Genomic DNA, 12878 nt, shown 5'->3' on the forward strand with positions numbered 1-12878 from the left:
ATAAGACCAAAGTGTAGGATGTTGTTTAATTTTACTTAGGATTCATGTACAAAGCTAATTATTGGCCACAGAAAGAAAAACACAGTTTAACTTAATAATAACTATGTATTCAAAAATGCTGTTTTTTTTTTTTTTTTTTGCCAACCAGCAGCCTAGATAGGTCTCTAGACTAACTTTTTGACCTAGGAGCCAATTGCTTAGGCCCCCCCAAAAAAAAGGATGCCAAATCCAATTGTTGGGTGCCACTTTAGGAGCAAGTTGGTTGCTACCATATTCAACTGCTTAAAATACAATAACTTGTTAAGACACTACAGTGATACTAAAACTAACTTAACTTAATGTCTGTACTCAGTTGTTTGTTGTCTCATTCTGTTGAATATGTAAACTATGCAGCTGATGACTGCAATCAACTCAGCATTTTAGATTTTAGATATTTTGCAAGCGTTGTGTCTGGAATTGGTGAGGGCACCTCTAATTGTGTACAGTTGTGATGTGGGGAATAGCAGGCCTCAGCTTGCATGCTCAGTGGAATCCTAGTCTGAGAGCATGTAACACTGACAGTTTTTTTACTGTACATGGAACCATTTATTGTTTCAGTAAAAAACAAGTTTCAGTGAGTTCGTTCTGTTATTTACGCTAATAAATACACCACAGAAAACACAATAACATACATTTTAGATTTTTCTAAACCATTCTTCTTCATTACCACAACCTGAAAGCTGAGTTTAACGAGTGGCAGTTTTTCTACTGCAGTCAAGTAAGCTGCAGTACATTTAATTTTTCTTTTTTTTTTTTTCAGGAGTACAATTCCTAATTACAGTCCCAAGTATTTATATATGTATTTATATATGTTCTTAAAATGGTAAGTGAGAAATAAACTCAGTTTTCCCTGCAGCAGCTGACCTTGCTTTAATACAAAACCCATTATGCTAACATCTAAAATTACCGTGCCTGCTTCATTGGCTGGTCAAGAGACATGGTGTAAGTAGGCAAGTTGCAATGAAATCATCCTCAGGCCCGAATACATATGGAATAGATGCAGGTGTTAAAGAAGATGCAACAAACGACAAAAACCTGTCGTGTTCACTCCAAACGTTATTAGATACACTACGATTTAATTGGCGAAAGACAACACTGGTTTATTGGAGTTCACAAATCATTTTTTTTAGCTTGATATGGTAACCTTTTCGCTTCATTAAAAAAAAATGTAATTATTGACCTTTTGCTGCGTTTTTATTTATAGTTTTCGCTGCATTTTGTTAATGGCACGTGTGCAACACAGAGAACTTAAGTGTATTTCAGTTTATGTTTTTCGTTGTTATTGTTCTAAATTTCTTGAATGCATCATTTTATTTTAAGCAACGTTTCTACAAAACAGTACTCACACACGCCTGGTCATCATCACAGCTGCTGCAGGAACCCAGGGTTAGCGTATTCTGCTGGTGTTACTACAGCACCACTGGACTTCCAGGCATTTGTATTAGACCGGATTGTTATCGGCCCTCTCGCGCTTCAGTTTAACACATAACGTCATAACGCATTCAGAAATATTGTCACAAGTGTTGTGTATGGAATTGGTGCGACTTGACCATGCAAATCCCGTACCGGTAATCGTGTTATTCTTTGTAACCAAACACTTCCTAATACAGGCGTCTCTCTCATTGCTGAAGCTCAAAGGACACTTCGGGCATAATCGCTGTGAATAGACAAACATTTTGAGGGGCATTGCGGCAATTAACAAGGGCACCCACGGCACTTGCCGCATGGTCGCCATTGAAAAGTATTGGTGTAACACAGTATACTTAAAAACAGGAGGAGTGCCTTACAGTTCTTGTTCTGTCTGCCTTTGAACCAGCACCAAAAGAGGACTTCGTCATGATGTTGTTGTTGTTGTTGTTGTTGTTGTTGTTGTTGTAAATGGCGATTGAGGTGAACTGGAGCTTGCTAAACTCTTGTGTTTTTGAACAGACTTTACAGATTGGCGTTGACAGATCAGAATGGTTTTGTTAAGTTCCTGTAATGCGCCTCCTAGTACAAAGAAAACGGATAGATTCTGAGTTATGTTTACATTTTTGTAATTAGTTCCATTTAGCATTTGTTCTTCTTTCCTGTGTTTTATGAAGCAGCACCAAGAAGGGGAAAGGAATGGAGTTATTCTGCAGGCAGACAAAATAGCATGTGTTACAGGAAGGGGCGCCCCATTTTGTGCGCAAGCAGTCAATTAAACAGGTTTGACTTTTCATGGCTTAGGGCTAGGTGTCTGGGTGCATTGCTGACTGCAATGTTAAAAATAATTTATATAGCTAGGTGCTCATCCATATTCTCTGCATAGAGTTTGTGAGTCTGGAAGACACCAGTTATTTCTGATGTGAGCTGATAAGATAACATGACTATATGGCAACCATATTCAAGGGTCCTTTAATTCTTCCCACTGCAAAACTGCTAAACACAAAAAACACAGGCCCTGACATGAGTAGTAACAGCATTTACAGTGAACTAACACAGAGATGAGGTGACAGCAGCAATAATACACAGGCTAGTTTTATCTTCCAACAGCTGGCCTGTGACATGCCTAGAGTCTGGCTTCTACAAAGATGAAAACTAACCTCAGAAGGGGTACATTTGTCTCAATTAATCTATGATCTCAATAGTCAGTTTTACAAACAAAAAAAGGGAAGTAAATACGTTTAAGATGAGGTTTAAGCATCTAATAGTATGGTAGCATATTATTTGAGCAATGCCACAGGCAGGATTCAAACAGCAGATTTAGGGGACTGATGTCAGCAACTGCACTGATTGAGCCAAAAGAGTCAACCAGCAGAGAGCACTTTTAACCCCCCCAGTTTCACTATAATGTTATGTACTTAGAGTACATTTACACTTGGGTCTTACTGATTGCTGGGTCATGAGAATAAATCTGCAGTTTTCCTTTGTTTACTTCCAGTCAATCAGGCACATTACTCCTCATTCTTTGTGCAGCAAGTGTTGCTTAAGCCAGTTCAAAAGTCAGTTTAGATGCTTCTGGTGAGCTATTGCTGCCAGGTAGCACTTCTGCAATCTATACAGAATGGGGGAACTGTTCCCAGAAGCTCTGTATTGAATATGTTGAAATCCGGTACAAAATATTGTGCAAAATTGCGAGGCTAGCATCCCATTGAATGTGAACAGAGCCTATTTTTTCTGATCGATGTCTGTTAAACTGAACAGTGGTGAAGGGACCATTAACCCTCTTGGCAGAGTTCTGTCTTTTAGATGTGATGATTTTGGGTTCAATTCCATATCCCTCCCCCTGTGCTTTGAGGTTTATGGTAGACAGCTATGGGTGTGGGTAGTGGGCAGTTTGTGTTAAGATTACACATCTGCCTATGTGGAAAAAGAGGCTGTATTCACTGTTGTGCAATACTTTTAAGACATGTTCTTATTGGTAGACTTCTATTATCATATCTTTTCACTGAGGGTTCTTCATGAGCCTTTACTGAGTAATACATAGCTATATTGATAATAACTGTTATATGCACTGATGTTCCTAATACATTCCTTGTAAATTATCAACAGGAAATTCTTCGTGAACATTTATTTCTTCAAACCGGCCCCTTTTTTTAGTCAAACATTTGAGCTCCCCTTTTTTTTGCAGTTTTCTCTTGCACAATATATCATTTGCTCTATTACTGTGGTCTAAGAACTATTTACTCTTTCCATGTGCTGCCATCAACTGGAAATGGAAGTCTCATTGTAAAATATGTCCAGAAACTACAGTGTGAGCATTATGGGTCTTTTCAGACAGCTCTTAGCTGCATCCTGTCATTGACACCGCTAGCAACTATTAGTTGGGTTAAGTTAAAAAGTTAATGATTGTAAAGTTGAAAGACCTTTCCGCCCAGAGGAATGTAGCCATGAAGAGGTCAGTGGACCAAGTAGGTCTTCAGTCAGATTTTACTAACCTTGACAGCGTAGTTTATGAGACAACCTGACATTTATTGTTTTGCCGCTTGAAGAATGATGACCCTGAGTGACCCTACACTTTTCATTTGTCTTTTAATCATATCCCGAGAAACAGGATCTCTTGTACAAAAGAATTGCTCCCTAGCTGTGACCTCTGACCTGGGATTCAGTTCAGGGTTACTAAAGAGACATTGAAACAGGAGCGGCACCTTCTGACAGTTAATACAGAGAGAACCTTGACCATGTTTGGTCAGCAAACACAATGTAGATCTTTACTGAATATCAATACGTAGATGTAGAACAGCTTGTGACTGCCATGAATGCGTGTGGGTGCAGACATGAGATACAAAAGCAGTACAAGTGTTCCAAGGGTGGAACCATGCATAACAGGTTAGCACAGAGGTGGGGAAGCAATTTAAAGCTACCTTTGCTTCTGAGCCATCCTGGTATGCTTAGACGGTGGATTGAATGAGTAATTATACACACAGTCTCAAAGAACTCAAGAATAAGATGCAATTGGACATGACAAGGATTGGGCTGAGAGTAGTTTTTAACTAGCTTGGAGAAAACTGGGCCAAAAGCAATGACTTGTTTTGTTAAATTAAAAAAGAGAAACTCTGGGAACTTACCAAAGGTGTGTTGTTTTGCTTAATTGCAGGATGCTAACATTTAGTTGGTATGATGTTATAAAACAAGTCCAAATAAGTCTTTCACTGGAAGCTTAGTGGATTTAAAAAAAATGTATTTTACAGAAGTTGCCAAATGCTTTTTAACAATTCCATGAAAACATGCAGAGCCTAAAAGTTGGTGACAGTACTAGAAAGCTTTTGTTAAAAGACTCATCGCCCAAGAAGCTAATGTGCCTAGGATAAGTGCTTTGAAATTCTGGAGGAATAACATACTTCTAAAGAGTGGAAATTTCAGACAGTTTATGTAAGCGATTCTTAACTGTGTGAAAGTTTATACTGTGTATGTCTTTCATTTATGACTAATAATACCCTGGAAAGAAATTACAAAAGGAATGGGGAAGTTGTTTTTTTTTTTAAATCATCATTATTATTATTCAGGATCTACTTGATGAGCTAATCAACAGATGCAATGCAAGTGATTCAGAGTTTCTTAAAGGTCCAGATCCCTCCTCTAAACACACTGTAATTCTATTGAAAAGAAGGCATTGTAAACTTCCCAAATTGTATGTTTTCAAATTGGTTTAGGTGTGCAATGCAAATTCTTTCAAAACAAGACCCTGCTGTTCATCCTTTGTACTTAATGCTAAGCTGAAGAGCTGCTACTATAAAGGCAGAGTAATGTTCAGGCTATGCAGCGAATTGCATCTCTCTTTTTTTTTGTCACGAAGGACTGAAAGCCCTAAAAGATTTAAAGGGCGGTAGAAGAGTATTTGGATGCAGATGAAACCCTGCTATCATACCCTTCCTTATTCCCCAGATCACTGCTGTAAATTACTTTCTGTTCTCAGGTTGTCCTAACTGGTAAAATAAAGAATGTGTTTTATAGATGATTACCTCTTGGACACTTTACTTCTAAGGACATTTTTTATATGATAGTAGTGCTTAAGTACACCATACTGTCGTGTAAGGGTGGTTACAAACATACGTGCTCCATTAGGAGTGATTTGGGGTCTAAAAGCTTGTTGGAAAGTGTCTTTTGGATACATATTTAGTAATGAGGGAACAGGTTGCCCACCAGTAGGGGAAGCGAGAAGACACAGGTGTACTGGTGCAGCCCAGCCAGGGAATGCCTTCATTGATACGAACTAGAAGACCACTTGAGCGTATCGCTTTAAACACGTCTATCAGTCTGTTTGTATAGTCTATATATGCCTGTCTAGCTGTCTCTCTATGTGTTGTATGTATTGAATTTCCTTTCTCGATTTAAAAGCCTGCCCTTTGTAGTTAAATCCTGGGTAACAGAAGCATAACGGGGAACTGAGTATGCAGTTTTCAGTACCATCTAAATGTATTTGTAGTTTGACTAATTGATAACAGACAGGAACAACCAGTAGCTTTATATTGTAGCCAAACTGCTGCACTGATTTGCAGAATATCTCGCCATATTATGTATATGTATGTGTGTGTATATACACATAATGAAAAGGTATTAGAGGTGGTAATGGGATACCAACCTAATCCCTTGAGTAGAAAAACAGACCACATAAATCCTGAGTGCTGCTGACTGAAGGGTAGTGAATGGTCCTTTTTCAAGAGTTTGACTGACAAGATGTTTTACTTCAAGGAATCAGATTTACTGTTCATAGCACATAACAGAGACAATTGGCCAGGAATGAAGGTTAATTGAATATAATATGTAGTTGTTTCTGAGTGACGGGTCCTAAAATTGTTTATGGTTTCAGCTAACAACATGACTACCAAAGGACTGACGTTATAGCTATTGAATTTGTATTTACTGTAATATAACAGAAGCATAAACGCATATATAAATGCATGTATATATATGTATGTATGTATGTATGTATGTATGTATGTATGTATGTTTTGTTTTTTTTCCAGTGTAATATTTAGAGTTTTCTGAAGGGTACCCAATTAGATCCATTCTCACATCCTGCAGCCTTTCACATGTTTACCATTCAGTTGTCAGGCGAGCATAATGCAGCTGTCAAATTAGCTATTCTAAATTTAAAACCACAGTTTAACTATTTAATCCTGTTGCTTTACTGTAATGCACTGTGGGCAGTGATGCGTTGCTACTAACACAGATCTTCAGCCATGGAAAATGAGGTCGCTAAGCTCCCTCAGCTGACTGGAACAATTCGCATTTAATTTAAAGCGGCAGGTCTGCCTAGGTAAGTGTGTCTTTCCAGCTGCACAAGAGGGAAGGGATTTATAGTTGAAGTACAGAAGCTTTAAAATCTTAACAGGCCATTAAGTGCAGGATATGGTTCATGAGATTTAATGGTAGGCTGTTAAAGTTAGATAGGACTGTTCCATAGATGGAAAGGAACATATGAATCTGGGACGGTTTCATTATTCCCTTCAAACTGATAATAAAAAATATATCGGCTGCCCTGAAAAGCCTTCACCCTTTGATAAGCAGCGCCTTTCAACGTGAGGAACTTTCCAAGACTCACAAGCTGAATTTCCATTTCATTACATGTCCTGTGGTGTTGTCATTTTTTTTTTTTTTTTGTTCTTCATAAGAAGGAATTTCCAGCACATTTCTCAGCCCTTGACATTCATTAAATATAACATTAAAAAAAGGACTTTGAAACTGCACCGAGCTAAGTTTCACAATTAGAAAATTACAGGGCTTGGGAGACCAGTAATTTGAGCAGTTATATATATTATTACTGTCTACAAGCACTAACATTTTGTGCCAGGGTTCTGATCTTTAGCTCACATTGCAGACCTTTTTCAGGCTGTGTGGACCTGAATATCAATAACGCTTTTAATTGCTAACTAGCTCATAAATAACACTGATGTTAAAGCCATGTCCTTAATTAAGCCATGGCAAGCTTTTGAAAAACAGAGACAGCACCATATAAAAATGTATATTGTGGTCAAGTTAACCATTAACCATTGTCTGACACAGTGGTCATTACCTATCAGATAGACTGCTATAATTGTTAAGTCTTCTAAGCTGAAGGAGTAACCTTACTGTATTGTCTGCAAATGTTTTATTGTAACTGATCAAACTAAATTGACCAACCAAACAGGTTTACAGTAAGCATGGGTACATTTAGATTTGGCAGACAAGGTCAGAAACTCTTCTAAGGTTGGGGCAGGTAGGTGCTGTGACAGATAAACCTGTTGCAATGGCAAATGTTACCCTTATTCTGACAATAAAGTACTTAATTGCATGGAGGACAATACTATTGTGGGTCCTCCGATTTTGTTACGTACCTCCTCATTCTTACTGTCCTGAGCACAATTCAGGTGATCGGAAGCTAGTCAGGAAGTAGTCACTTGAATTAAAACCAAACTACATTAGGAAGTTATGTGATGTCTAAAAAGGCATAGTAACCAGGAGACAAATGTAAGTGAATTTACACACTGCAGTAATGTTCTGGGTTTATGTTCAGACCTTTATATTTGTGAGGATGTGATGATGCGGCTCTGTATTGTCATAGAGGAGAACAGCTGTGCTTCAGGAATGTGGAGCCCTCTGTCAGGTGTCAGCTTCTGCCGAGGAGCCTTGTAAAGCACTAGTCTCAGGGAAGCTTGTGGTAACTCAAACATGATTTCTGATAAGATAATGGTCAACTTCCAGGGACAAGATAATAGAGCTCAAACAAACCAGTCTATCAGACAACATCATCACAATGTACTCCCTCAAGTGACCTCCGGCTCCAGAGATCATACGTTGTAGAATTTATAAACAATGAACTTAGAATGCTGAAGACAAACATGTACCTCTTGACTTGTGTTCACCAAGCCAGTGTTATAGGAGCTTGGAGAAGCACAACTGATGGTCCATTAAACAAAAAAATTAAATGAGAAAAGTGGAAATAGGCCCATCAGTTAAAATAGTGAAATTCAGCATGTAGATTGCCAGCCCTCTTCTGTTTATAATTATGAAGCAAAATGATTTAGTCAGTGGTGTTCATAGTTCAGCAGATGCTGCTGACCCAGCTGTTATGAATATCATAGATTCAAGTTCTCCCTACCCAGGGGCAACCTCCATCTGCATGTATTAGGAACAAGGATAGTTAAAATAAAATCCACTCGCATGTTGCTGTCCTGCAAGTTTAGATTCCTTTCGGAGATTCAAGTTTTAGAGTGCAGTTTTTAGAAGATAGTATTAGAATGTGTTGAGTGAGGTGCTTGGTTCAGATCATTGGAAGGGAAGAAAGCTGATGTCCTTTATCTGTGGGCTATCAGGAATATACTTTATGATAACTCTGTATTTGGTACTTTAAAAAAAAAGGATTTAGATACCGACTGATAACTCATTCCCATCGCACTGCAGTATTCCTTCGCTGTTCCTTTTTTACTGGCATATATTTTATTTGTTTAACCTACAGTTAATTTGCATCCCTGTACATTCATATTTTTCTACATGGACACCCTGTGTGTGGCATTGTTGAAAATCCAACAGCATTCACTGTAAGTGCAGGATCACTGGCTTATGAAAAGTGCATTGTTGTTCTTCTGTAAACAATATTATTGTTTTGTTTGTAACACAATAATCAGATGATGAATGTTGGGGAAATTGAAAAGCAAATCAAAATAAATAGAATTATATAAGGAATTAGACATTAGGCCATTTGGAGAAGTTTTTTGGATGTCAGCCACACAACTAAAAGTTAATTTGGTATGCCCTTCAAGTTTTAATAGATTAAAAGCCTTCCAGCTAATGGATTACTCATCCATTTGTAAGGATGATGTGCCTTAAAAGCACAACAACCTTTTATATTAGTCTTTCTGGTGGGGGGGGGGGGGGTTATTTCACAATTGGTTTATTGGTTTATAAATCTCCTTGTGAATACAAAAAAAAGTCATGATTGTGCATTTTCAATCTCTGTACGCATTTAGGGAAATTCCTTTGTTGGAAAAGAGCGCCCCATTAAAGTTGATCTTGGTTGAATATAGTTTGAATCAGGACATGCATGATAAACATGTTCTGTGTTCACTAAACACTTCTTCCAAATCCTTTGATAGTCTTTTACCTTTGTATTTACATATATAGGTTTATTATTTATGATATTCTTTTGAGGTTGGGGTGCAATGGAAAAAAGGTATTGTTTACCAGCATTCTTCCCCACGTGTAGGAACTCCTGGCCTGACCTTATCCTAGTCTGCCATTCCATTGGCGCTGGATCCATCATTACACAAATGGCATCTGGAAAACATTAAAATAAAACACTGCATTATTGTTTATTCTTATTACACTACTTATCGTCTGAGGCTGTTTTCTGTGATTCTTTTAGATGTAAAAATGTTAATAGGCTCTAAAATCTTCTTGCTGTGATGGAAATAGTGACTTACTAAAACTTACTCTTTGTCTTAATTTATGTCAAATATGCCATTGGTGCGCTGTCCAAGCTCAATTTTTGGCATTAATTTGGCCCATCACACAATTCCATACTTTTGTTTTGGAACAGGCCCAATTGAGGATATATGATTATTCTGAAGTCCACAGGTTAGTCCAGCAGTTCGATGAGCTGATGTCATGTTGCATTTTACCTTGGGCATGATGGATTGCTGTGGCGCCTGTAAGCACAGCTGGTAGTTGGCCTAAAAGGTCAGTGAAAAATCAGCATCACCAAACAGCTACATACAAATCTCTTCCAGCAGTTACTGTAGATGGATCATTGAGCCAGATATCATAATGTGTCATGAAACCAACTTACTAAATAACCTAACATCATTCAAATAGATTTGACCTCACTTGTCTACTCTTAAAAACAATGTATATAAGTTGGGTTCTCTTGTGAAAGAGGGAGTTGAAAAACCTAGGATTTTTAATATGCACTCTAAGTTAGGTCTAGTACCATATACACCTAGGGCCCTGTTTTAAATCAGGTACAAAGGCAACTGTAACAGTAGACCAAGAAACAACAGCTGCTGGAAGGAGCAGTCAAATTATTATTGTTACTTTATTTTTCTGAAAATGTGCCTTTGCACTTGTTTCAAAATAGGGCCCTCTGTCACAAAATACAAATTCACTTTTTTCTGTCCAGTAGACACATATTTAAACTATCTGGCTTTCATCATCTTATCTAATACAATCTATGATGAGTTACACTATATTGAAGCAAGAGGGTTCAGAATTTGGTTCATTTCAAAATACAAGGTTTATTTGCTAAGGGTTCAAAGGTTGCATCAGAGTCTGGTCATGCTTAGCATTATGTCTCTCTGGATGGCTGTACTGATTTTTCTTCCATTACTTGCTTTAACCTTGAACTGAACACATAGAGACAAGTTTCAAAACTCAAAAACACTTCCAATTTTTTGTTATAAAACAACTGTTCAAGAAAAAAAGAAGACATTTGACTGTTTTCATGTGATATTTTAACTGTCCATCAGTTAGTCTGGATTTATGTGTACATTTTTACATACAAAACAGAACCAATAGATAACAGCAATATTCACAAGATATTGCGACTATCTGAATCTGTGGCTATACTGTGTGGAGACAGAGTCTTATCATATGTATGACTGTAAGTCATATTTCTACCTGAATTTGGGTCATGGTGAACTACTTTTTCATGATACTTTGTATTTGCTTTGTATTTGCAGGATGCTACTTACAAAAAGGCAAAACAGATAACATATACAAAATAAATAATGCATTAACAAAATGTACAGATCACCCTACCATATTTCCTCTTTTTCCTCTGGACTACACTATCTAGAACACAATATTAGGATTCACTTACAGGGTGTGGGGAGGGTGAATCAGTTCAGTAATGACTGAAAATAATTTCAGTTTGAAGTCTGCTCGGTCTGTGTGAAATGAGTTGTGTCGTCCTCAACCCACACTGTTGGGGTTGCCACTAATGATGAGCAGCATTGGAAGCATTTTCCCAGGACGGGGGCAGTGATTCGATTGAAACAGCAGCTGAACACGGGCACAAGAACTGGTATCTGGATGCTCACAATGTACGTTACCTTGCTGTTACTTGCTCCAGGTTTTTGTTTTTTGTTTTTAAATCTCCAACCGTGTTTAAAAGTACTGACCTCATCACCAGTTGAGAAGAAGAAAAAAATCAGTAGGCTTACTCCCAAATACAAATACTTTGTGATTTTTTTTTTTTTTTTTAATTTTACAAGGTTGCAGTGACATCTTCTGCAAACATTTTCCAGACGTTTTGTGATCATGTCTTCCTCAACCCCTCCCATGTCTGTTCACAGTTCCTGTACCACACTTCTGCTTAATGTAGGTGTATCCCCCCATGGAAAATGAATCTTTCAGCGCTCTCCATTCGGCACTGATGGTTTCACCAGTTTCCAAAATGGAAACAACTGGTCTTACAAATTGCTACTATTTTGAGCCCAGGGACAACTGGACCAGAGCCTGCATGGTTATTTACTTTTTATATATATCAGGCTGTTTGTTTGTATTTTTGGATAAGAAGTGCCTGCTGACTAATGGGAAAATGATGTCAGCAGAGGGTTCTGACATCTGAAAGACATAAACTTCTGTTGTAGTGACCCAAGGAATAAAACACTGTCTTATATCTTTTGCCAGCACATTTTTCAGCATATTGTTTAAATGACTTTGCACATGTCTGTAACCTTGAACATACTGTGTGTTACTGTCATATCGATTAGAGCTATCATTTGTAACTCCAGCTATCCTAAAGTCCTCCTGAACAGGCATCATTTAATGTCAATTTTTAATGAGTTTCCACTTATAGTTGAGGAGTTAGACATTTAAATGTCTTGTGCAAGTGTGTGTTTTCTTCTAAGGTTACTATAAACCCCTTGCAGTGTTTTGTGTTCTTGCTGTTAAGGATTCCAAATTTAAAAAGTGCAATCAAATAGCACTAAGTTGTCATTGTTTTTTGGTCTTCTACGTTCTAATTTCTTTTCAAGTTCCATTGAACCCAAGGGCTGAGAGAGCAGCAAATGTAGAGGAAGCTAAGGGTATGGGTACACTCTTTTGTAGAGGCTAATTTGGGATTAAAGAAAACATGAATCAGGTTTCCTTCTTTTAATTACAAGGACGTGTGAAATTTAATTTGTATCAAAATCCAAGTAAGAACGTTTTATCTGTCTGTTTTTCCAGGGAAATTATCAGACAGTAATAGGGCCAAGAGATTCAGGCTTCAGGGGATGGAACACTCACAGATTGGAAATGCAAACAGCAATTTTGTATTAGCTGCTTATTATTGCATCTTTCTGGCATGTCAGTGTGAAGAGAGGCATACTCAAATTACAGTGAGAAAAAGAAGCACTTATAAGATTGAGTCTCTGTTATTGTCATATATTCAGGTCCGCTTTAGGAAAGATTTG

The 12878-nt window shown here is 37.7% G+C and overlaps 1 protein-coding gene across 1 annotated transcript in view; it reads left to right on the forward strand.

Moving 5' to 3' along the window:
• LOC117964705 (A disintegrin and metalloproteinase with thrombospondin motifs 6) overlaps positions 1-12878 on the forward strand; it is an 83479-nt gene that overhangs the window by 17054 nt on the left and 53547 nt on the right. The gene's annotated exons all lie outside the window — the stretch shown is intronic.

This window comes from Acipenser ruthenus, chromosome 1 (assembly GCF_902713425.1).
Source record: "Acipenser ruthenus chromosome 1, fAciRut3.2 maternal haplotype, whole genome shotgun sequence".
NCBI classification, from domain to species: Eukaryota; Metazoa; Chordata; class Actinopteri; order Acipenseriformes; family Acipenseridae; genus Acipenser; species Acipenser ruthenus.